Below are 25,909 nucleotides of genomic sequence, written 5' to 3' on the forward strand. Positions count from 1 at the left end.
AATTAGCAACTTCATTAGAATTCTGAGATAATGGAAAATAACAAATGGTTTGTGGTATTTTTTGTGAAGCTGTATTCATGGATGAATATATTTGGGTGTATAAAAATTAGTCAGTTCCACAAATGGAAACCCTTCATACAAAAAAAAAAAAAAAAAAAAAGATTAAGAACTTTGCCTGTGTTTTTTTCAACAAGCAGAAATGTATACTTTGGGCATGTGATTCAAACAGATGACAGACTAGAATTTCACAAGATGAAGGGAGAAGAAACAGCACAAAATGTAAGGTGGACAGCATCAAGAACCTGGAATGTCCCTGGAACTGCTGTAAATTGCCTACATGGTCATCAGAGGTCAGGCTCAACCAGATGGTGCCATTCAATAAAGCCTGTTTCTATTTTCTTAAATTGTATGCCTAGTACATTCCATTGTTGATTTAAAAATGCTTGGTATCCAAAGGTATTTTAAATGTCATTTATTCTCTGTGTGTGTCACTCTGCATTTGTATGTGGAAAATTATACACAAAATAGAGAACTCTGGAAAAAAGGAAAATATATACTTTATTCAAAACAATTCTGGCATCAAAGGAATTTATGAACTAATAACAAAATACTGCACTGAATGAGTACAGCAACTCTTCCAGTTTGCAAATTGTATTCAACAATCTTACCCAATTTCTCATTCTCTCATTCCCCAAATTGTAACTCATTCAACAATGACATGTAATAAGAACTGTAAGTTAACAGCATGGAAATAAATTCCTGCTAGGTAAGAATTGCATGGTATCATGTGTTATGTTTAAGAATCAGACTACATTGAAAGTTAATTTATTTTCTAAAACTAAAACCAGATATACAACAACGAATTGCATTGCCATACAGATTCTTACATTCTATTTTTGCAGTAAGTGGACTTTTGTTAGAATTTAGGGATTCTCGGATAGCGTGCTTTTGTTTTGTGTGTGTTTTAATAATATTGTATGAAAATAAATATTCAAGGCTTAAAATATATGATCTGAAGTAACAGAATCAATTTTGTTTGCATTCCAATTTAACTTTTAAGAAAATTTAATTGATAATTGATACTAGAATGTTCTGTGTCAAATGAAATGGCTGTCTTGATAGATTAACTTGACTTTCACCTGTTTCTCTTCCAATGAAGAAAAATGCAATTGTAAAGCTGCCTGAAATTTACTGTAAGACTTTCAAGATTTGGATTTTTTAAAAAATGAAAAATACATTCAATGCAATGCAATGATTCTATTGTCTTCTTGAAAATAAATGCAAATTGGAGACCAAATTCAGCCCTTCATTTATAAGCAGAAAGTGTAGGTATAATTCTACATACTGGTCCTGTATCAATCCATTTTTGGATTACAGCTAAGGAATTGAATGGGATAGTCTTGGGAGGGAGAAACAGTGGGGACAGAACAGCTTATATTGGAAAAGGAACAATTTATATGACTTCAAAACTTTCAAAGCTGAAGTGATCCTTTTTATATTTCCCTTGACATCACATACATGCCCCAAAGGGATGGAGTTTGCAGCCCTCTGTTACTTTGGTAACTGACAAAAGCAGGAAGTTTCTGTGGATGCCCATCGATATATCCATTATCTTCCAGTTCCATCCAAAATGCCACACAATCCTACAATCTGGATCACCTGCACACAAAGGCTATCCTAGCTAACTAAATGCCAGAACACTGGATTAATAATTTTGTGAATGTGTCCCATCTGTGGTATAATATTATTTATACCTGGAGCAGAGGCCTAATATATGGAAATTATTTTTGGAGATGGATACTAGCACTAATTGTGTTGTATATTACCCTCAGATCCTTTGACCATGCAGAGATCAGGTACTGGATGATGTCTTGTGTTATGCACATATAGCTTCATTATAAACTATAGCAAACATAATTAATCATATCTAAGACTCCCCAATAAACTATGCTAACTAAATACTTCCTTGGAATAGTAAAAATAACCTATGTATTGAAAGTAAAGTTTAAAATACAGAGTTTCTTACTTTCCATATGCATTTACCATAGAAATATACTTTATAATTCTACAAACAACATTTTATATTAAAGCTTTCAGTCTGCAAATCATTCTGATTTTAACATGGCAAAACCTATGTTTTGGTTCTTTGTTTCCCTTTTTAGTGAAAGAGGAAATAGTGGTTGAGTAATGAAAATCAGCAAAAATAATTAAATGCAAATGATACAAACACATTTATTTAGAAAAATAAACTGAAAATGCCTATTTATCTGATACATTTTCCATGAAGAACAGATTTTTAGCTATAAAAATGTCATATGTCAAATATGTAATACAAACATGTTTTCTTCCTTTATAGTAATTGGGAAGTTTCTGTCAGTATTCATTAGGAACATACCAGTTATCTTGGTTAATTTCTTCGTTGTTACACTGATACAAAAATGTATTAAAATTAGATTGATTCTAAAATCCATGTTAGCTTGTTGATGCTTTTTTGTTATCATTATTGTTATCTCAGTTCTAAGAGCAAGTATTTGCTTTCTCAAAGATTCCAGCTGCAAAGTGATGGAGGGACTTTATGTTTTCTTCATTTTTGTACACAAATTTAATTTTTTTTTTTGCTCTCAAACTCTCAACATACATCTTCTTGTTGGCTAAAATTTCATGTGGCCATCTGTGCAAATAATGGCTTACATCATTCCCCTGAATGAAAGCGACAGTGCAAATATTAGAAGTGCATTGAGATGCATGCTGTAACAGTTGAATTGTTTCAGCAAAGGACAGGAACCAACCTTTTCCAAGCATTTTAGCATCAATTTCTCTCTTCTATGGCTTTGAATTTGCACAGGAGACAATAATAGCCTTCTCTTCCACACAATATGCATTGGCATCGCTTGATCCATTTAAGTGCTTCCAACTTTCATTTTGCTACATCTATTTAACACATTTGGCTGGATCACAGGAATGCTGTTCGGCAATTGTTGTTTCTGCAATGGGTCACAAAAGTAACTGACTTCCGTTTCTTCTATCAGAGTGCATGGTGCTTAAGGCTGTGGCTTTTGTCAGGACTCAGCTCATAGCTGCTAAATGAGGCCGGTGTAGTAATGTAGATGGCACCAGATATCAGTTGTGCTCAGGCTCAAGGGTCCTCATGCTCTAAGGAGAGTCCATGTTGTTATTATGTAGTATTGCCTGAAAGAGGTTGCACTGTCAAATCTGTCATAGGAGAACTGGTTATTGTGTCATCAAATATTCAGATACCTTCTAGCCTGAAGGAGCTGCAACAGAGAAAATAAAAAATAAAGTTAATGATACCAAATAAACCAAATATATAAAAGGGTACCATATGATCAATTACATTTATTTTCCTTTGGAAAATTACTGCTCGTGTTGCTCAGAAAAAAATGCAAAACTACTTGGAATCCTTTGAAATATGTATGTGGCATGAAATAGTAGCTTTATTCTTACTGATGTTTAACTCAGTAGCAGGGGCATAAGCTAGGAACATTAAACTAAGTAACGGAAGACCACAGTTTCTTTTCATTCATCTAAAGCATAGATGTCTTAAGAACATGCCTTTATATTCATAATAATAAAATAGTTATTGTTGAGTGGCAGTGATAGGAGCACAGTGGCTCACATGGTTAGTAGCTGGATTGACAAGCAATAAGCCCGTATTCGAGACCTGAATGTTGCTGTGGGATGGAGTGAACTCCTGTCATTCACTTCAGTTCTTGCTAGGACATGAAAGGAACCCCCAACTGGGCATCCCCCCATGAAAAGTTAATCCTTTCAACCTAGAAGCTACTGACATGAGTGCAATGAGAATGGCATTCATAAAGTACTAAATACTATTTGAATGTACTCAAGAATAATTATTTGAGAATGTTTCACATGATCTCTGGGCTTGGGGAAAAAAAATCTTCACATTAAAATAATTAAATAAAGGAAACATAGCTTCAGAATAGCAGAAAAGTCAACCCTATTTTTTTGACTATGTCCTATTCCTATCTCTAATAAAATGCTACTATGTTGTCTAGTATAAACAATTCAAAAATATTTGTATGAAAATTACATCTTGATAGTTACTTTTTCTTTTTTGTTTCTGTAAAAATACAATGTTGGAATGTCGCATGAAAGAGCATATTTACTAAGACAATATAGTCTACCTATTCAGTTGAATTTTTTGAAAAAAATGTAATCACCAGTCTAAACTTCAGGAAAGAAAAATAATGCTTCCAATATTCTCTAAAAGAGATAAGACTAAATTTCTCTCTCTCCCTCTCCCTCCCTCCCTCCCTCTCTCTCTCCCTCCCTCCCTCTCTCTCTCTCTCACACACACACACACACACACACACACACACACACACACACACACATGCACAGACACAAAGCCCACATACTACATACTCCACAACACACAAAGTGAATGTATTTTTGAAAAAAATTAAACAAGGGAAGGACCAAAAAGCTAGCATTAGCATATCTGAGCAATAGAAATCCAGAAAACCACTGAATGCCAAAGGTAAAGATACACACATCTGGCACATTCTGATGCCTCACTGTTGAGAACAGTCAACTTGTGTTAACTTCCTGCGGGTTGATTCATAATGTCTTATATCTTTTTAATTCTAATACTTGCCATCCAATATTTTCTACTTACATTTCCCTTCATTCTCCCTTCTAATAGTCACTAGCTGTACTGTGCATTCTGCAGTCTTTAAATCCTTATTTATTCAAGAAACAGTCTTTGTATCAAAAACCTTTGAATGTGCCTTTGGAGGGGGGCAACTTCTGCCAATTCCACTTGAATGGTTCAAGTGGAAACATGGGACTCTTGATCTTTTTCATGTCTTAAACCTTCCTTTGAAGTGTTGCTCATTCCAGCAATATCCTGTTTTGGTACACAGTCTCCCCCAAAAAAGTACAGCTGTGGTTGTAAATTATCTTGTCTAACTTACCGGTATTTCTCTCCAATTAGAAGATTCTAATGATCCAAGGATACAAGTCAGAAATGAAGGATGGATGGATCAAAGAAGTCAACATTTTAGTATTGGACAACTTTGATACTTCCTATCAGTTTTAAATGGCTGATGAAAGTTCAATTGTCCTGGCTACAGGATTTTTTAAAAGTGTGATCTTTACAGCTCATTAAGTATCACCAATAATGTTGTCTTAAACACTTGATTTAGATTTCAATCTAAGAAGGATTTTAATTAATTCATTGTGACATTGCAAGTATCTTAAAGTAAGTTTCATTGTTCATTGAATCAACCTCCATGCAGGGGTGGGATTCTACCAGTTCGCACCTATTCTCTAGAACCGGTTGTTAACATTCTAAGAAGTTTGGAGAACCAGTTGTTAGAAGAAATTACTGGCATAATCCTGTAAGGAAGGCAGGAAGGAAACATTCTGGTGTTGCTTACAGAAACTGCCTCTCCATTAACCCTTTTTTACATTCTTGGCAGGACTAGACTTTCTGTTTCAGGAACTTCTTGGAGTTTTTTCCCCCTCCTTTGCTGGTACTTTGCTTGTGTAGAGTTCAAAGTTACAATGACATTGAAAAAAGTGACTTATGACCATTTTTCACACTTATGACTGTTGCAGCATCCCCACAGTCATGAGGCCAGGCAAGGAGATGCGTGCCTCGATGTGAGTGATACTGAGTTGGCTATGCCTAGCCAATAACATGACCACCAAGCCATGCCCACCAACTAAGCCACACCCACAGAACCGGTTGTTAAAAATTTTGAATCCCACCCCTGCTTCCATGGAATACACTTTCTCTTATTTCATATGTAAAGCAACTGAATAGACTAAAACATAACATATGTAAGATCTTCAACCCAATATATGTAATATGCTTTCATTTCTGAGGAGCTTTTTTTCACAGTGGAAAAATCCAATAATAACACCTGCTTTTCACGAAAGCCATTTTGTTTATTTTGCAGTGCTTTTAAGCAAATAGAGAGAAAATGATAAAAGAATTGCATAATAAAAAGGAACAAAGAGAAAATAGGTCAGAAAAATGCAAGCACACATAATAGAAATAGGGCTACAATAATGCAATAAAAGTGTAGCGATGATAAATTCCATGCACTTATTTTGAAACAAAAAGTGTGCTAAATTATGGAACAAAAATATTCCTAAATAAATAAATCTGACAGATGTAAATAAATGTAAACTGTATGCAATTATTTAGCAATTATTGTTGCTAAAGAAGAATCTAACATGGAATAAGTTTAGCCTTGTCACTAATTGTACATGATGGCTCAAAGATACCTAAATGATTACCTAAAATTCTTGCAGTTATACGAATCTGTAAAGTTGTCTCATATCATTGATGCTTGTGGTCCAGGTTATAGACAGTGACTAACTTACTCTCTCCAGGAATATATGAAAATGTTTTTCCAACTTTGTCTGGAGATAACACTGAAATATGGGCTGGCATTTTACCAATCATTTTCCTAGGGAAGGAAAATCATACTACTTATTCTCATCAGTAAAGTATATGAAAGAACCATCTAGTTCTCATATCTATGTACAATCCATATAAGACTTTTACAAATTTGTCATAACTTGTAAATGTGACCAGTTTTTTTTTTTAGTTTCCTTCTATTATCTTCCTCTGCCTTGCAATTAACATTTTCAGAAGCCTCTGTCCATTCTACATTTCCAGTTTTACATATTCATTGAAATATCTAAGACTGGATTGATCCATAAGCCTATTCCTTAGAATCTTATAACAGAAGGCTGCTTTCCCAGCATGAGAAATAGATCACCCCAACACAAGCAGCCTCAATACACTATTTTGAAAAAGAGTGTATCAAATTCAAAAATACAACCAACAAATAATAGGGAAAAAGACAAAGCAAATATATAAACAATCTAAGCATATCATGTTATTAAATATTAACAATTTATAAAAACTTCAATTTTTTTAAAAATAGACCTTTGTTGTAAATCAGGGGTGTAAAACTGGCAGCCCATGGGCCAGATGCATCATGAGCAGGGCATGCCCAAACCAGCTCCACAAAACAAAAAAAACCATCACGATATGTCACGTGACAGCAACATGACGCCGGGAATTTGTCACCCGTGTTGTAATTGAAATCTATGCCAAACAGAAACAAATTGCAGTATTTTTTTTTTTTTTTGCTTTGATAAAAAAGATTGCCATTTCATGTATTGATGTCACATATTTCCTGAATCCAGTCCTAATATCCAGGATACTATTCAGCTGATTTTCAAAACTTCGTAGTCAAGTGTACAGCTCTGGAGGCTAATTCCTAACCATTGGTGAGGTTTTTTTTCCTCATCCATGCATAGCCAATATGCATGGATGAGTTACTACAACAGATATGTGTTACTACAACAGTAGTTGTTATGCTCCATGGAGATGTAGCCAATCTCTGATAACCCTGCAGATAAAACTCTCCAAGCCATCCTGTCTATTGTCACATTATATGAGCCACGGTTGCGCAGTGGTTAGAGTGCAGTACTGCAGGCTACCTCTGCTGACTGCAATTTGGCAGTTCAAATCTCATCAGGCTCAAGGTTGACTCAGCCTTCCATCCTTCCAAGGTGGGTAAAATGAGGACCCAGACTGTTGGGGGCAATATGCTGACTGTGTAAAAGACTTAGAGGGGGCTGTAAAGCACTGTAAAGTGATATATAAGTCAAAGTGCTATTGCTATTACACAATTATTACAGGTACATTTCTGTGACTTTCAGTACTCGCCCTATTCATTTCATGCACTGCCAATCCTGTCTTCTGCTTCTTTCATCTTACCCAGCATTATAATTTTGTTCATAGACATCATCAGTTCTCATGATATCCCCCTTTTTCATGTTTCTTGCTTACTTTCTGATCATCAATTCAAAGATATGTCCTTATCTATATAGAGAAACAGAATGACCATGGGTGGGCAAAAATCAGTGGGAATGGCTTCTAACTTCCTGTTGACTTCCCCATTGAGTTTCCTTGTAGGAAGCTGGCAATGAGCATCAGATATCTTCCTTTCTTCCTTCCTTCCTGTTCTTTCTTTCCTTTTTTCCTTCTTTCCATCCTCCTCTTCCCTTATTCCCTTCTTCTTTTCAGCATATGCTTATTTCAGATGAATTCAATTTTTATTGTTTTTAACAGCTTTGCTTGACATGCTTCTACTTTGTAAAAGAATTACTTCCTCTTATTGTTCATAATCTCCTCACATATAGCATAAATGGATGAGCAAAATAATAATACTGAAAAGTAAGTAAAAACTTCATAATTTCCTATTAATACATATGTTTAACAGGTTTCATTTCTTATGAACCTTCTTTCAACATCAGAAAAATCCAATGTACAGGGATTATTTTTGTCCTTAATAATTTCTATTTTCCCTATTGTGCATCTTCTCTAGTTTTATGCTTTTTATAATCTACACCTTTAAAAGTATAACATCTACCTGATAAAGGAGAGAAATATATCAAAGTTATCCTTTAAAGCAAGGGTCACCAACCTTGGCAACTTTAAGACTGGTAGACTTCCCATGCTGGCTGGGAATTCCTACGAGTCTTAAAACTGCCAAAATTGGAGACCATTGCTTTAAAGAACTTAAACATTTAAAAGTTTGTGAATATTTTTAAATAAACTGTTTTAATTAATGGATACATTTATACATTTATACAGCTAACAATATCTACAGTCTTGGACATGGGAACGGAATTACTACAAATTTCTGGTGGTTCTGATGAATTTACCACTACTCTGTTAATTTCTTCTAACTTTTGTTTGGAAATCTAGTGCTTCTTCACATATGGTAGAAAAAGCTGTTTGTTATTCCAATAAACGGGCAGCCAAAATAATAAATTTTATATTTTTCATTTTGCAAGAAATGATATTTTATTCATTACGTAAGTACAAGCTCTTCTGTTTCAAAGTCCCTTCAAAACATTTAATTCCCTGCATGAGACAGATAGCTGGCTCAGTCAGTAGATTTTGACAGAGATTTGATTAACGAAACAGGTTAAATGGCAAAAATCAATGTAGCAGCATAGCTAAGCTGCTACGATGAACTGATAGTACAGATTGATAACCATTACATGCCTTTGTATCCAGAAATAGATTTGTTCCCCACATATCTGCTAAAAATAAATGGAAACAATGATTGTTCACAAGAAATGACAGCTGTAATTTAAAAGCATCATTTCCAACTTGGTGTCTCTCAGATATGTTAGAGTTCACTTCCTATAATTGTGTTGATCCTGCTGACTGGAAGATTACTGAACAAAGTTATCGTGAATGCAAGGACAAAATCCACTAAAATCAGTCTATGCTACTGTTTGGGGAAGGCTAACTTAGAACAACTATAATATTAAAATAATGTTAATACTGTTAAAATCATTGAGTGTTGATTTCAAGAGTTGTAATAGTTTTTTTTTAAAAAAATCTAACACAAGTAAATCCAGATTTAAATGCATTTGCTAATACAGATAGTCCTCAACCTACAGTTATAACTTGGAAAATTCCATCATAAGTCATGATGGTCATTAAGTCAAGACATCCATGTGACTGACTTAATTTTATTTTCTTTGTAGCACTTAAGCAAACACCATAGTTGTAAAGTGAACACCATGATTGTTAAGTGAGTCAATGGAAAGCAGCCAGAAGAAAGCAGATACACAAGTTTATTTACTGTATTTTTGTGTAATATATTGCGAAACTTGATCCATTATTTGTATAAGCTCTCCTACTCGGCCATTCTTGTGTGACTCTTCCCTCTGATGTCCATTGATAAAACAAATCACTAAACCTTAATGCTTAATCCAAACTTGGCATCTTGCCTTTTTGTTCTCTTTTCAAATGCTTCTTAACCTGAACTTATTCTTGTTTATCAATTTTCATTTATATAAAATCTACAAATTACAACTGTATGTTTCACCAATGTGCTTTTTATTTACTCTATCACACAAATAGGACTAGACATGCAGAAAAAAACAAACTAGGTCCACTTGTATATGGCTTATGATTCTATGTGAATGCAAAGGAAAAATAGAAAATATGGTTCCTGTCAATCTCAGGCAAAGATAGGTACACAAAAAAATTAAAGGGCATGAGAACATATTTAATTTATTTTATTTTAAAAATGTTAGCCCTCTGTGCCTTCCATTGATCTGAAAGTAGGATATCATAAACAAACTAACCTGATCAGAAGGGGCGTTGGTACTTTACCTGATACCTGATACCAAGGGCGTTGGTACTTTACCTGATACGCCCCACTAAATGGTCTTTTTCCCTTTCCCCACCTACGATTTCTGTCCAAAAAGTCCGCTCTATCAGAGTGCTGGCTGCTCCAAAATCCCGATACTCTCTGAAATCTAGGGGAGAAATGTCCCTGATAGTGGGGACAAAAGGAGCCTCTCCGAAAGGGCTGATAATTTCTGTTGTCTGAGCGATGAAAAAGGGAGGGGAGAATCTTCTTTTTACTTCTGGTCTCAATCAGAAGCGGATCCAGAGCAGCCCCAAACAATTTGTCCCCCGAAATTGGGGAAGAGGCAAGTTTCCATTTATGTTTGGTATTGGCTTGGCAGTGCTTGAGCCAGAGCAATTGGCGAGCTGTGACCTGCAACGCCATAGTTCAAGCTGAGAATTTAACTGCATGAAATGTAGCGTCCACCGAAAACTTTGCGGCTGCAATCAGTTCGGCGATGTCTTGATATGCCCTGTTGTTAGAATTTGGTATAGAGTCCCTCAGATGATGGAGCCATCTGAGGGAAGATCTAGTAAAAAAAGGATGCGGCTGTTGCCGCCCTTATGGCCCACGCATCAGACTGATGGGCCTTTCGGAGAGCTATCTCCGCTTTCTTCTCCTCTGGTTTAAGGGCCTCCTTCACTTTGGTGGGAATTGCAGAGGAGGATGCCAATGCCACCACTGGTTCATCTACCTCAGGAGTATTGAGGGAATTTGAAAAATATGAAGCCAAATTGAAAAACTTTTTGGTAAAACTAGTGGGGGCTGGGTACGCTGCTGCCGAAGCCCATTGCTTCTGGACTAGATCTGAAAACATTTGCGGGACTGGGATAACATCCACTTCGTTAATGGGTTGTGAGAAAATCAAATCATCTGATTCCTCTGGGGAGTCTGGTTGTTGGATGGAGGAAGATTTTTCAAGGCAAGCTGTGTTTTTAGCCTTAAGGAGCAATTTGAAAAGTTGGGGATGGAACAACCCCGTAAAAGTAGGTTGGTCAAGCTTGATGCCCTCGTCATCTGACATTCCTCTTTCCAGGGGGTCCGCCTCCAATAAGACCTCACTATTGTGTACTGAAACAGCTTCTGGTTGCTCCATTAAGTCCTCTTGTTCCTCCTCTTCGTGTAAATTGTGTGAAGGCATGTGGGAAATCATAGAAAACTCCCCTTGGGGAGGTACCTGAGGGTAATGCAGATCAGTTCTGCATGGAGATCTTACAGACTGTCAGTCACATTCCGACGCTGGAATCTGTCTGGCCATCATGGTTTGTTGCACCCCTGCTGAGATTCCTCTGCGGATTGCTAACTCCATCCATGCCTTCATTGTTTCTGGAACCTCATCTGGAAGGAACTCCTCCTGGCATAGGCCGGCTGCCATTGGCATGAAGGTTGCTTCAGGTGCTCATCTAGAAACCTGTAAACCTGATGTTACGGTGCCAGGTGTCCGAGATGGCATGGACAAGTCTAAGGGTATAGGGTGCACTGAATCTGAGGCTGTGGAGTTGGAGTAGAGGACTGGGAATTCCTCTCAGCCTCCCTTGCGTACCTTTCAATTTGCTTTTCCAATGCCTTTTGGCGTCAGGTGGCATCCTTGTCTGAGGCCTTTAAAAGACCCTTATCTCTTTTATATTTGTCTTGGGTCCCTGCCTTAGCTCCACCTTTACTTGCCATTGCAATTCTTTAAGTAACCTCAGACATACGAGGTAACTGTATCAATATAAATATGTGTGTGTGTGTGTATATATATATGTATATATGTATGTATGTGTGTGTGTATGTGTATGTATGTATGTATGTATGTATGTATGTATGTGTGTGTGTGTGTGTGTGTGTGTGTGTGTGTGTGTGGATCTTTGGTTATTCGGGCTTTCTCCCGTGTAAAATTGGAAGTACCTCGGCGACGTTTCGATGAAGTCTCATTCATCATCTTCAGGCAACCCCCCCAAGCACATCCTAGATATGACCAACCACTGCCTATCCAATACATACCTCACCTACAATGGACAAAAATACAAACAAATAGAAGGAGCACCCATGGGATCACCCCTCTCACCTGTCATCGCAAACCTCTACATGGAACACTTTGAAATACAAGCTCTAGAAAAATATGATCACAAACCCAAACTCTGGTTCAGATACGTAGATGACACCTTCATAATCTGGCCACAAGGGAAAGAAAAACTGAACAACTTCCTCACACACCTCAACAGCCTACACCCCAAAATACAATTCACCATGGAAACAGAAGCTAACAATCAACTTCCCTTCCTAGATGTCTTAGTATACAAAAAATCCAATGGCTCCCTAGGACACACCATCTACCAGAAGAAAACACATACAAACCACTATCTACACACATTCTCACACCATCACCCAGCACAGATCAATTCCATAGCTGAGACACTCATCTCCAGAACAAAATGCTTAGCCGACGAACAACACCTAAAAACCGAACTACAGACTCTCACTAATGTACTAACAGCCAATGGATTCCAAAGAAAGAAGATTTCCCACCTAATCCAAAAAGAAACCCCAACCAAAATCCAAGACAGAGAACAAGACAATGGCAAAGCCCTCCTCCCATATATAAAAGGCACTACAGACAAAATCAGCAAGATCCTCCAAAAACACAACATTAAAACAGCATTCTGCACAAACAGAAAAATATCCACCATCCTAAGAAACCCTAAAGACAAAATCGAGTTAGAAAACCAAGGAGTATACGAAATCCCTTGCACCGCCTGTCCAACCACATACATCAGACAAACTAACAGAAGAATAAGTGCACGCATTGAAGAACATAATAACTCAATCAAAAAAGAACCGACCTCTTCTCTGGTCCAACACCTCAAAGCCACAGGACATGAGATTGACTTTAAAAATACCAGAACTATCGCCAAAACCAAACACTTCAACAACAGAATAATCAGAGAAGCCATAGAGATAGAAAAACGCCCACACAGCATGAATAAATGAGATGATACCTCCCGCCTACCAGCCATTTGGAAACCTGCCCTCATGAACAAATGAGTACCTAACATGAAGAATGACCCCAGACCCACACCCAAGAGGGCCACACAAGATGCTACCACCACACTTCCATGTAGAAAGCAGACTCATACCCACACAGAAGATGAGACACGACCACGGAGCAGAAGCCGTACCGCAGCTGCATCACTACCCGCTTCAAACCCCTCTGACCCATACATGAAGCGAACTGATGCCCACCATGAAGATGCGGCATGACCACGAACGCGAAGCCAAACAGCAGGATCACAGCTCACCAGCTCAAATCCCCCAGCAACTAAGACTAACCTGAGCACAACCAAGCCCCCACCTGAACAGAACACACCCCCAACCAATCAGAACACAGCAAAACACCCAACCAATGAGAACACACCCCCACCCAATCAGAACACAGCCAAGCCCCCACCCCACACACCCCCACTAGCAATTAAAAGGAAGAAGCAGCTGCAAGCTCACATTACTCCGAGAAGCACAAAGCCGAAGACACAAGCCTGAAGATGATGAATGAGACTTCATCGAAACGTCGCCTAGATACTTCCAATTTTACGTGGGAGAAAACCCGAATAACCAAAGATCCACATACAAATACCTGCGAAAACCTCAGAAAACAATATATATATATCTTGGCTTCCCTGATTATTCTCTTGCTGGAGTGTTCAGTGTTGGATATTAATTTGGTTCCTTCAAAATTAATTTCATGTCCTGTGGCTTTAAGGTGCTGGAAGAGGGAGGAAGAGGGACCCAGGATACCACAACAAAAGAACTTGCAAGCCCATCACACAACCCATTACCCAAGCTGTTAAAACACAAGAGGCTAATGGAAAAAAGATCACTACAAAATAAATGACCCAGGAGATTACAGCACAAGATCCAGGATATCTCCACAACAAAACTCACAAGGCCATCAAACAGCTCATTATACCAACATCAACTCCATCTACCAATCAAGAGGCAGCAGCGCAGCCAACCAGCCCAGCACACCAGCCCCCCCCAGCACCAGTATTTATAGAGAGACGGCAGCTCCAATCACAAAGTGCTTGCACTGGCACGAAGCCGAAAGCACCAGCCTGAGGATGGCGAGTGAGACCTCGCCGAAACGTCGCCAAGATACTCTTAAACTTACACGGGAAAAGATATAAAAGATATATATAATTTGTTTTCTTAAGTTTTTGCAGGTACTTACATGTATGTTATTCAGCTTTGTTCAGGTATTTTCCCACATCATTGTAGTTGTGCTTTTAAAGTTGTAGCAACCTTTCAGCAGAATCTCATCTGCCATCATCAGGCTTCTGTATTGTGTTTGTCTGTGAGTCAGACTTTCACAGTGTTTTCAGTTTTAAATTTGGGGCTAGCCTACTGCTGTGCCAGAATGGTTTTTTTCTTCATCCTGATTGGTTGGGAGTCTTGGTCTGTGTTTATTGGTCTTGGAGTTTGCTGTGTTCTGCTTGATTGGTGTTTCTAATATCTTCTGTCTGTTTTGTGGCTTTTTTTTGGTGTCTTGATTGGCTGGCATTGTGTTCCTGTATTGGAGGCTTTTAGTGCAGCTTGGCTCCGAGTAAATGGACGGCTATCATTTGTTAGGAAGCTAGGTTTCATCTGGGTGCCTGGTTGGGGTGTGTTTGAGCTGGAGGTATCAGGGGGGATCTGTTTGTGCCCAGGTGTGTGCCTGGCTAGTGGTGTGGAGATTTTTTTGTTTGTGAGTGCAGGCTTCCAAATGATTGACAGTCTGGTGGAATCATCTCTTCTATTCATGCTTTCAGGTCTTTTTTCAATCTCTATGGCTTCTCTGATAATTCTGTAGCTGGGGTTTTCTATAGTGGCTAGGGTTTTGGTGCCATTGAAGTTGATGCTATGACCTGTGGCTTTCATGTGTTGGACTAGTGAGGAAGTATGTTCCAGCTTTTTACTGCATTTTTGTGTTCATCTAGGCAGGTACTTATTCTTCTATTGGTCTGTCCAATGTATGTGGCAGGGCATGATGCCCAGGGGACTTCATATATGCCTTGGTTGGTGCTGGCTGTTGCTGCTGTGTTTCTCCTTATATATATATTTATGCAAACTGTGAGGGCAGCCAACAAGTACAAATGATTTAATCTCCCAAACTTGAGGTAAAGGGAGTAGAATTTTTCTTTCCCCTGGCTCTGTGGCTAGAGCTTGGAGGAGGTTGAAGCCTCTCAACAGTAGGCTGGAAAACCCAGCAGAGACCACACGATGCAACATGATAATGGCCCTTGAGAATATGCGCTAAAATAGCGGACAGACCCCTGTTCAAAATGACATAGCCGTATTTTGGGCGCCAAACACAGAAGTATCTTCACCACCCAACCAATTTTATCAGCAGCTACCTCGCGATTGAGTGGCGGGAAGGAGAGAATCAGGGCTCCAACACCCCCACCCCTGCGTTCTCTGTGGGGAAGATGAAGGTATGAGAAGAAAACATGCGCTTTTTAAAAGCAGCGCAGAATGTTCAAAATTCAATGGCAAGGGGACTAGCTTTTGGCACCAAAGATTGTTTGCGCGAAGGAAGGGAAATCACGTCCTTGAAGAAGCACGATGCCAAAATATAATGGTAGGGTTCAAATCCTCAGCCCTTATGGGCGTGTTGCGGGTGCAATGTGGGCGGAATGCCGATGGCGATCCACGATCGTTCCGACTGCTTCCTATCTATAATTGCAGTAGGATCTTGCCACTGAGAAGAATTTAGGGATTCTAGCAAAAACGGAGGTTTTGAAAACTATCCAAATCTCAAAGTTGTTCCTGCTCTGGCCAAGGAAAGCTGCCTATCGAACCAAAGGCTGAGCAAAAACTGGGGGACACTAGAGAGGACTCAGGGAGGAGTAAGAGCATCTTAACAATTAAGCCCAGCCTATCCGAGAAGAGACTAAGCACCTCCCCATTCTCTGGATGCTCGGAGCAACTCAATGGAGAATATTTAGTATTATAAAAGAGAACTATTACAATAATATGCAAGTGTGAAAGACTGCATACAAACTTGAAAAGTACAGAAACAGCTACAATGATCGAGCATAGCAGTTAAACCTAGACCAATAGCCAAGACAGATGGTCCAAGTAGTATTTCTCCCTGAATGTTATTATTTATTTACTTATCAAATTTATTGGCTGCATATCTTATCACAATTTTGTCCTTGACCTCAAATAGAGCCATTTGAAGTTCAACTATAAACATTAAATATACAAATAAATTCAACAATCTGACCAATACTTATTGGAAGTATGTAAATGTCAACTCATGAAATATTTCTACGGTCTTTTTAGAGTTGCCAACAGAAAGGGAGAGGAGAGCAGGTGCAGCAGCTTACAAACTGAAAGTGCACTCCATAAATAGTTTTCAATGATAGAAGCTAGGTGACTGAAGTTTCTGCCACGCAAAATTCTAACTGGAGAGCATGATTGTTGACTCTTGGCTATGGATGTGTCCCATTGGAGAATATGAATTACGATATACCCGGGGGGTGGGTGGGTGGAAACCAGGGTCAAGGGTGACAATGAATTATGTGTCTCAGAGTTGGCTACACCCAGGCAGTGCTGGACATTTTAACTCCCAATACATCCTTCTGAAGTTTTGGAAGTTTGGCTTGAGACTCATGGTGGGTAACTGCTGAAATTCTGACAGTAAGTATGTATGCATATGTATGTATTTCTAAATCAGAGTGGATGTAAGTGATTTCATTAGTAAAATATGTTCAAAGCATGTCAAGATGCATTTGTGGAAATTTTTCATTGGTAACTTGATATTTGGAATGTAATAACTCAGCTACCTCCAAAACAAGACAGCTGGACATGTTGTGCTAATGCAGGTGAGGCAGAGAATAAAGATTTGTTTGTTCCTCCACCATGGGATAAGCTGTAAACTATGTTCATCTATATTTCACTCATATACTTTCCCACTGACACCTTCATAGTGATATACATGCACAAATATAAAATGAATATTTCTGATACATATTCATAAGATTGTGAAATTGTATTACATACACAGTACACAGAGTTGGGGTTTATTTTTGTTTTTTTGTTTACTGTTGCCAGGAATGTTTTCTTCAGATGTTTCAATTACTTTCCCCCCCTAAATAATCATATAAAAGTAAGTTCCTTGAATTAGTGCCAACAGCAGAGAATAATCTATGCCAACTGAAGTGAAAGTTAGCAAGCTAAAAAAGCAATAAACAAAATGTTTCATAATTTCTTTTCTCCAAAAGATAGGCATTCTTCTAAGACAGGGATAAGCAACTTTTTAGGATCTGAAGAAACCACATTTTTGATTTCTGCCTGTATGGCAGCCACTGGGGTTTGATACCATTTGGTTGGATTTTTAAAGTTGAAATTGCTCTTTAAGTCCCACAAAACTACCGAAATAGTCATGCAAATGGGCTGCTCTAACATACTAAAAAAAGCATTAGGTTTTATCACTTTATAACAGCTGTCCCTAAACCTTTTCAGTTTGGCAGTCTGACTTGGGGGATAGTTCCATGGGAATGGTGGGCGCACGCACCTGTCACTCATATAAATGGAGCTTCATGCGTGACTACGCTTTCCTGCCACTCGTACAAGTGGAGCTTCGCATGCAAGAGCACCTGCCTGCTATTTGTGCAAGTGGAACTGCACTTACCCATGGCAATGGGCCATGGCCCAGGAGTTGGGGACCTCTGCTTTATAAAAAGCAAAGTCCCTTAGAGGAAGAATGAAAACACATTAATGCTTGCCAAATATCTCAGGTATCACACAACCAACAGATCTCTCCCTCTCTCTCCTCCCCCTCTCTCTCATTCACACACACACACACACACACACAGGTATACATATTTTTTAGACCTACAAAGTCCAAATAAATGACAATAAAATAATACTTGGTTAATCATTAAATATTGTGATGGATAGGTAATAACAGACTGCTTTACATATCACTCTTAATCAAGACATTTTCATAACAATCTTGTGAAGTTAATTCTGCCTCATAGCTTCCCTTTTATGTACTATCCTGTCATACATGTCAGCTCAAATGGAGAGCCTTTTTAGACAAGTTATTTGTTATTCCAAATGAAATGTTGACTGCCGTTGAAAGGCAGTTTATTGTTAAACAGGGAGAAAGTGAATGAAGCAAGAACTAACTATAATATAATAGTCAACATGTACTACATATTGATTTACAGTATAATCAAGATTTCTATAAATCATAAAAGGCACATGGTTTTTAACCAAAAAAGAAGATAATAGGGAAAAAATGTGCTCGTCATTCATGATGGTTTGGATGAACTGTTATATTTTCATTGGCTGGAATATCCTTTAAGACACAGAAGAAAATAACTTTGATACATTAGGTTAGATTAACAAATAAACTGATGCAATAAATATGACAATGTAAGATATGATGTGATATAATTGGTTTGCTAAAAACTATTCATTATTATAGAATTCTTTATAAAATTCTTTATTGGCCAAGTGTGATTGAACACACAAGGAATTTGTCTTGGTGCAAATGCTTTCAGTGTACATAAAAGAAAAGATACATTCATCAAGAATCATCAGGTAAAACACTTAATAATAGTCATAGGGTACAATAAGCAATCAAATCATACTAGGAAACAGTCAAAATAAATCGTAAGGATACAAGCAACAAAGTTACAGTCATACAATCACAAGTGGCAGGGGATGGGCTATTATGAAGAAGAGCTGTAGGACTTGCTTCACAGTATGTTTATCATCAAAATATGTACCTGCCACTAATATTTAGATTTTAACGCATCAATATATTGTATAGCATTATTACCTACACAAAGGTTGTCTATGTATGGAGCATGAGAAAAAATATACTACACTACTCTAGTAATCTATTTGAAAAGTTCAGAACCAGCTTCTACAAACTTTCTCAGTTTATGCATGATGATCTGAACTTAAAAATAATGAAATCCAGATTTCATGCACTTTTAAATTACCACAAAAATATTTTAATTTGGAAAACAATCAAGACGGAACTGTTATATAATCTTTGCGATTTGCATTCCTTCTCACCTAAAGCATCTGATCCAGTGGTGGGATTCAAATTTTTTTACCACCGGTTCTGTGGGCATGGCTTGCTGGGCGTGGCAGGGGAAGGACATTGTAAAATCTCCAGTCAGAGGTAGTATTTGCCGGTTCTCCGAACTACTCAAAATTTCCACTACCGGTTCTTCAGAACTGGTCAGAACCTACTGAATACCACCTCTGGACTGGTCGTAAATCCCTTCATTGAGCACAATGGTAACTTTTATTGCTAAATGAATGGATGTTAAGTCAGGACTACCTAAATCCCCAAACATCCAGCACTGAAGAATCCAGTACTTTTCAAGTCTGACTGTTCCTCTGCTTAACAACAATTGCCTTGAATCTTTTTCCTTTTAATTTTGGTATACTGGTTTCAAAGGAGAGCAAGCTGCATATGAGAGTCTTTTAAATACTTGATATTATATGGACTTTAGTCTTCTCCACTTCAGTCATCTCCTTTTACCATTTTTTTAAGAATCTTTGCTTTTAGACCATGTGACACACTGCTATCTGCATCTTCTCCCTGACTGGATTAAGGGACAGAGCCACAATAAATGTGTTAATGATATAAAGCGGCAGGGTTGTGTAAACACACATGGATAAGGTGATAAATATTATCTGTGCTAATTCTTCTTTTTCTATTAGACCCATTTTATGTTTAGTTATATCCATTTTTAACTTAATGTCCTTTTTCTGTGGCATTTTCTGTACCTCTTTTTCAAGTCCTTTATACTCATCCTCTAATGCCTTAGAGGCTAATCTTTTCATGGTATTTCTTTTCCTTGTATAGTCTATTAGCAAGCCTCTAGCATATGCCTTCACTGTATCCCATACATTCTGGATTGATGTATCTTCTTTTTTGTTTTCTCTAAAGAAAACAGCCAGTTCTTTCTCCATCCACCGTGTGAAGTCTTTTTCCTTTAAAATCGTATTATTTAGTGTCCATCTAGATCTTCTTCTTTGTCCTTTCCATTTAATTGTCATTGGATTGTGATCTGCCCAAGTACTTGTTTCAATATTTATTTCTTGAATATTAGTTAACAATTTTGTTGACATCCATATCATATCTATTCTGGACCATGATAAGTGTCTATATAAGTAGAAGGTGTATTGTTTAGTTTTGGCATTTCTTTCTCCATATATCTTTTAAGTTTATTTCATCTACCATATTAAAAAAAGATTTAGGGAGAGTCTTTCTGTTTTGCTTTATTGTTTTCTGTGCTGTATAGTCCAGTTTGTTGTCTACAATTCCATTAAAATCTCCCATCATAACTATATTAGCATAGTCCAGTTCAATTAATTTGATATGTAATTTTTTATAAAATTCTTCTTGTTTATCATTCGGGGCATAGATTGCAATCAGGAGTGTTTTCATATTATTATCCATTATTTCCACCATTAGTATTCTTCTGTCGTCATCAGTATAAATCAATTTCGCTGGAATGGTCTCTTTAAGATATAAAACCACTCTTCTTTTCTTGCATTGTGTCAAAGAGGTAAATATTTTCCCTAGTTTTGGCTGTATCAACAATTGTTCATATTGTTTTTTAATATGTACTTCCTGTAGACAAATTACATCAAATTTTAATTTCTCTAATTTATGGAAAGTTTTCCTTCTTTTAATGGCTGAATTAAGTCCATTTATATGAATTGTAATCAATTTTTTCTCTTCCATGGTTATATTTTATAATTAGGTTTGGCAGCTCTCGTGGATCTTGGTTCACATTGTCCTTTGGCTTCCTCCTTTCCACCTACTGCACCTTCCTCTTTTTCAGTCGTCATTTGGCAGTCCTCTTGGAATTCAATTAGTGAAATTTCTTTTCCTGCCTCTTCCTCTTTCCCTCTGAAAAATTCTGTATAAAATGATTCAGCTTTCTCAATTGAATCAATTCTGTATCTCTGTTCTTGCCATGTGAACATTAAACCTTCTGGAATCAGCCATCTATAATTCACCTCTTTTTTAAGTACCAATTTGGTCAAGAATTGGTATTCTCTTCTCATTTCTCTCACTCTTCTGGGTACTTATTTCAAAACCACAATCTCCTTATCTTTATATTTCAATGTTTTCTCTCTTGCCACTTGCAATATTTGCGTTTTAATGGCTTTCTTTGTAAAACTGGTGTGAACTTCTCTCATTGCGTATCTTGTGAAGACTCGATAAACCTCATCTATTCCATCCATCATCTTCTCTTCAGTTATATCCAAAGCTTCAGCCAATATTTCTATCATTATCTCAGCTAGATTTTGTCCTTTTTCTTCCTCTATGTTTTGGAATCTGAGATAAAATTCTGATCTGTCCATCTCCCATCTCAGCATACCACTTTTATCTTGCTCAACCACAGTTAATCTGGTATCAATGTCTCCAATCTTCTTATCTCTTTGTTTATCTTCTTCTTCAATTTTTAGTAGTCTCTTATCATACTTCATCATCATTGTTGGATGTTCTCGACTTTACAGGAAGAATTTAAGTTGCAAGGATTTGCAGATGATCTGGTTTTTATTTTAGAAGACCCACTAGAAACAGCATCAAAATTGATAGAAAAGATAGAGAGACATGGAAAAGTGGCTAGTTTGAAAATAAAGATAAGACAAAGATCTTGACAAAGAATATGTTATGAAGACAAAAGGAAGAACTGGCAGACCTACTGAAAATTCAGGTCACGAATAAGATCAAGTACTTGGGGATATACTTGACAGCAAGATGCAGTACACTAAAAGAAAATAATTATATCAAACTTAAACAACAGATAGCACTAGATTTGGCGAAATGGGAAAATTTACAACTGTCATTAATAGGGAGAATATCAACAATCAAGATGAATATACTACCCAGAATTTTATATTTGTTTCAAACAATTCCAATTAGGCTTGGAAAAGACTATTTTGAAGATTTAAATAAAATTGTGTTGAAATTTATATGGCAAGGTAAGAAAGTGAGAATAAAGTTAAAACTTTTGCAAGATGCTAGAATAAGAGGAGGATTTGGTTTGCCTAATTGGGAGTTGTATTACCAAGCTACAAATTTATGTGGGTTAAGGAATGGATAACATTAAGAAATACTAGATTGTTGACATTAGAAGGACATGATCTGTTGTTGGGGTGGCATGCTTTTCTATGGTATAAAGGAACTAAAATACAGGAGTACTTTAGAAGACATTATATATGGGAGTCTCTGTGGTTAAACTGGGAGAAGATTAAAAGACAATGTTATTTGAAAATTCCAGGCTGGCTATCGACTATTGAAGCATTTTCTTATCCTATAATATGCAAAAAGGAACAAACAGTTAGATATGGTGAAATATTGAATGAAAAGGGTGAACTTAAATCTATACAAAAACTAGAGGAACAAGGTATAAAGATGAATTGGTTTTCATATGCGCAAATACATTCAAGGTATGATAAAGATTCTAAAGCAGAAGGTTTCTATGATAAACTGACTGACTTAGATAAGATTTTGACAGGTACTGATGAAAATGTGATTAAAAAATTGTACGGATGTTTATTAGAAATTAAACTAGAAGAAGAACAAGTTAAAGAAACTATGATTGCTTGGAGGAAGAATTTTGGATATGGGATTGATCTAGAGAAATGGCAAAAATTGTGGTCTCAAAATTATAAAATGACAATGTCAACAGCATATAAAGAAAACTTGTATAAGATGTTTTACAGGTGGCATTTTCGCCCGACAAGAATAGCAAGAATGTTCAAGAATAAATCCGAAAAATGTTGGAAATGTCATCAGACACCTGGCTCATATTACCATATGTGGTGGACTTGTGCGGATGCTAAAAAATACTGGAGTAAAATCCACACATGGTTGGAAAAAATGACAAAAAAACAGAGATTTGAAACCAGAGATATTTTTATTGGGAATTTTACCTGAAATATATAGTAAAGAATTGAAATACCTGATTGTAAATGTATTAACAGTAGCTAGGATTGTATTTGCTAAAAACTGGAAAAATGAGAAAATACCATCACAGGAGAAAATTATTAAGAAAATATTGGAATGTGCTGAAATGAGCAGATTGACATTTGAAATTAGAGAACAGGATGATAAACAATTTTATAAAGTTTGGGATCTATTCTATCAATGGTTAGACAATAAAGTATAGTAACGAAATATGTAGACTTTTAGAAAATACTAAATATATAAAGATGTATTCTTTTCTTATTATATCTACAAAATGATTTTAGGATAGATTTGGGATGATAATATGAATTGTCACAAAACAAATTAAGTAAAATATGATTATTTTCTTTTTTTTTTTAAAACAAGTTTTATTAAAAGTTTCAACAACAAACAAATCATTACATATTAAATCTTTCCGTCTTTCTACAATAATTTCCCCAATATTCTCATAAAACACAAACAAACACAAACAAACATAAAAAAATCTTTTAGTAAAGTACCTTGGCCCCAGTTACCTCTCTTTGCATGGGCTAAAATAATAGCGCATATCACTCTTCACAATTCTATCTTATTTAATCCATCTTAATTAAATCATTAAATTTGTATCTTTTGCCCATTCATTATCCCTCTATCTCTTCTTATAATAAAAAGAATTTCTCCTGAAATCACTAATCAGAGTATGATGCCTTTCTATCCTCCCCTAAGTTAGTAAAATTAAAATTCAACATAACAAATACCCAATTTGGTTCTGCTTGGTACATTCTATCCACCAAAAATGTTTAAATACATTGTATCCTCCTTTTCTTCGATATTTTATTACATTTCAAAAATCAATCATTATTAAATCAATCATTATTAAAAACTTCAACATTTCAATTTTAAACTTCAACATTTTAATTTCTTATTAAATCTTAAACCATTCTAATTTACTATTTCAAATATAAATGTTACAATACCATCTTCTGTACCTTAGCAGAATCTTTCTTACAGAAATTTATATTTCATCCTTTGTCTCTAAAAAAATCCCTCTTCTCCCATCCAATTTTAAAGCTTTGAGGCTTTTCTCCGCCTTTCCCTTTCTTTCTTCCCCACCAAATCTTCCTACCCCCCTTCTTCTTCTAACCTCTGCCTTGCTGGGATCCCTTCTCTGTTGTGTTCCCTTTTTCTCTTGTTTGTTATCATTATATTTATTTTGCATCATATTTTCTCTTTCTCAAATATTTTTTTAAATCTTAAGTCCTTCATTTTCCTTGCTCTCTTCCTTCCTTCTTCCTTAGATAAGTTTTGGGATTCAGTGAAGATGGCGTCTTCGTCTCTTCCTTGTTGTTCTTCTTCCGTTTCCATCTGTTCCATTGTCTGTTGGTAATTGACCAGCGCCATTTCTAGAAATAGAAAAGCTTTTTCCATGCCATCTTTGCAGGCTGCTTTTGTTTGCTCATATTCATCCCTCAGGTCTTCAAAAAGGAAAGCCATTGTAAATAAATCTTTTCTTTTCTTTATTCCTCTTCCTTCTTACACCAACCAAATATTCCGAGAGAAAGGCAAAACAATCCCAAAATCCACAATTCTCAATAAATCCAAGCAAGCCAAAGTTCCCCCTTCCTCTTCCAGGGTGGTATCAAACAAATAAAAAAAAGAGTCCAAATCTATATTTTAAAGCCTTATTAAGATTGTATTTCTGTCCTCAAATCTTCAAGGCATCTCCTCCAACAATATCCAAATTTATATATTTTCTTTATCCTCTCCCTTCCGGCTTAATTCCGTCGGGAGGAGAGTAAACTTTCCTTCAGCACCTCAAAATAGCCGCTTTTTTTTTTCTCTTGTGGAAAAAATCATCAAAAAACCATCTTTTCCAGGAATTAAATTAGATAAATCTCAAAGCCCTGGGTCAACCAAGAAGAACTTTCACTTTCAATAACTTTCTCTCTTCCTCCTGCGCATACTTGCCCGGCTGTCAACTTCTTTGTGGCGGCCATTACGGACCGCCGCTGCACCGTCCTGGTAAAGGAGGTTCTGCCGGCCAGGAGGGGGTCTGCAGCACCCCAAACCCTTCCTCCGGATCCCCCTTACCTTCAGCTACCCCTGCAGGGCAGCCTTGCTCCGCACCCGTCCGGGTCGGAGCCCCAAACGGCTAGCGCGGCAGGGATCGCGCAACTCGCGAATCCCTACCGCCTCATGGGCCGACAAACCGGAAACTCCCCCAGTAAAATATGATTATTTTCTAAAGCATGAATGAATAAAAGTATAGTCAAATGATTGATTAATAATGATACCAATGTATTTAATATTGGATTGAAAATACGAGATCATATACAATGTAATTGTAATTGAAGACTACGAAATGGAAGCACAAAACAATTTGTAAACCAACCGGCACACTGTATGTACATATATGGAAGATGGCCTGATGTTTTTATGTTTTGTTTGTTTATGTTTGTTTTAAAAACCAATAAAAATTTTTTAAAAATGTACTTTATAATGACACAGGGGAATAAACAAACTTCACTTGTAATCATCTTTGTATCTTTCCTTTATTGGTGACATTCTTTAAGTAAATGTGACACTATTAAGTGCTGCCCAATATTCCTGTTGTAATAAAATATGCGGACATTACTAAATTTATTGTGAATGTAATTTTCCAAAAATTACCATTGTTTAGCATTTTATGATAATTTCTTCTATTACCTTCATTAGATTTTATTAA

The 25,909-nt window shown here is 36.8% G+C and overlaps 1 protein-coding gene across 1 annotated transcript in view; it reads right to left on the minus strand.

The window, feature by feature from the left end:
* Window positions 1-540: 540 nt before the first annotated feature.
* The window catches only part of PRR16 (proline rich 16), a 118,717-nt gene continuing 93,348 nt past the window's right edge, over window positions 541-25,909 (minus strand). The window contains exon 3 of the mRNA XM_026673595.2: window positions 541-3,275. The gene's annotated coding sequence lies outside the window, so the exon portion shown is untranslated. The remainder of the gene's footprint in view (window positions 3,276-25,909) is intronic.

This window comes from Notechis scutatus, chromosome 2 (genome assembly GCF_049901735.1).
Source record: "Notechis scutatus isolate UNSWTSFEM ecotype Mainland chromosome 2, rNotScu1.2, whole genome shotgun sequence".
Lineage (NCBI taxonomy): Eukaryota > Metazoa > Chordata > Lepidosauria > Squamata > Elapidae > Notechis > Notechis scutatus.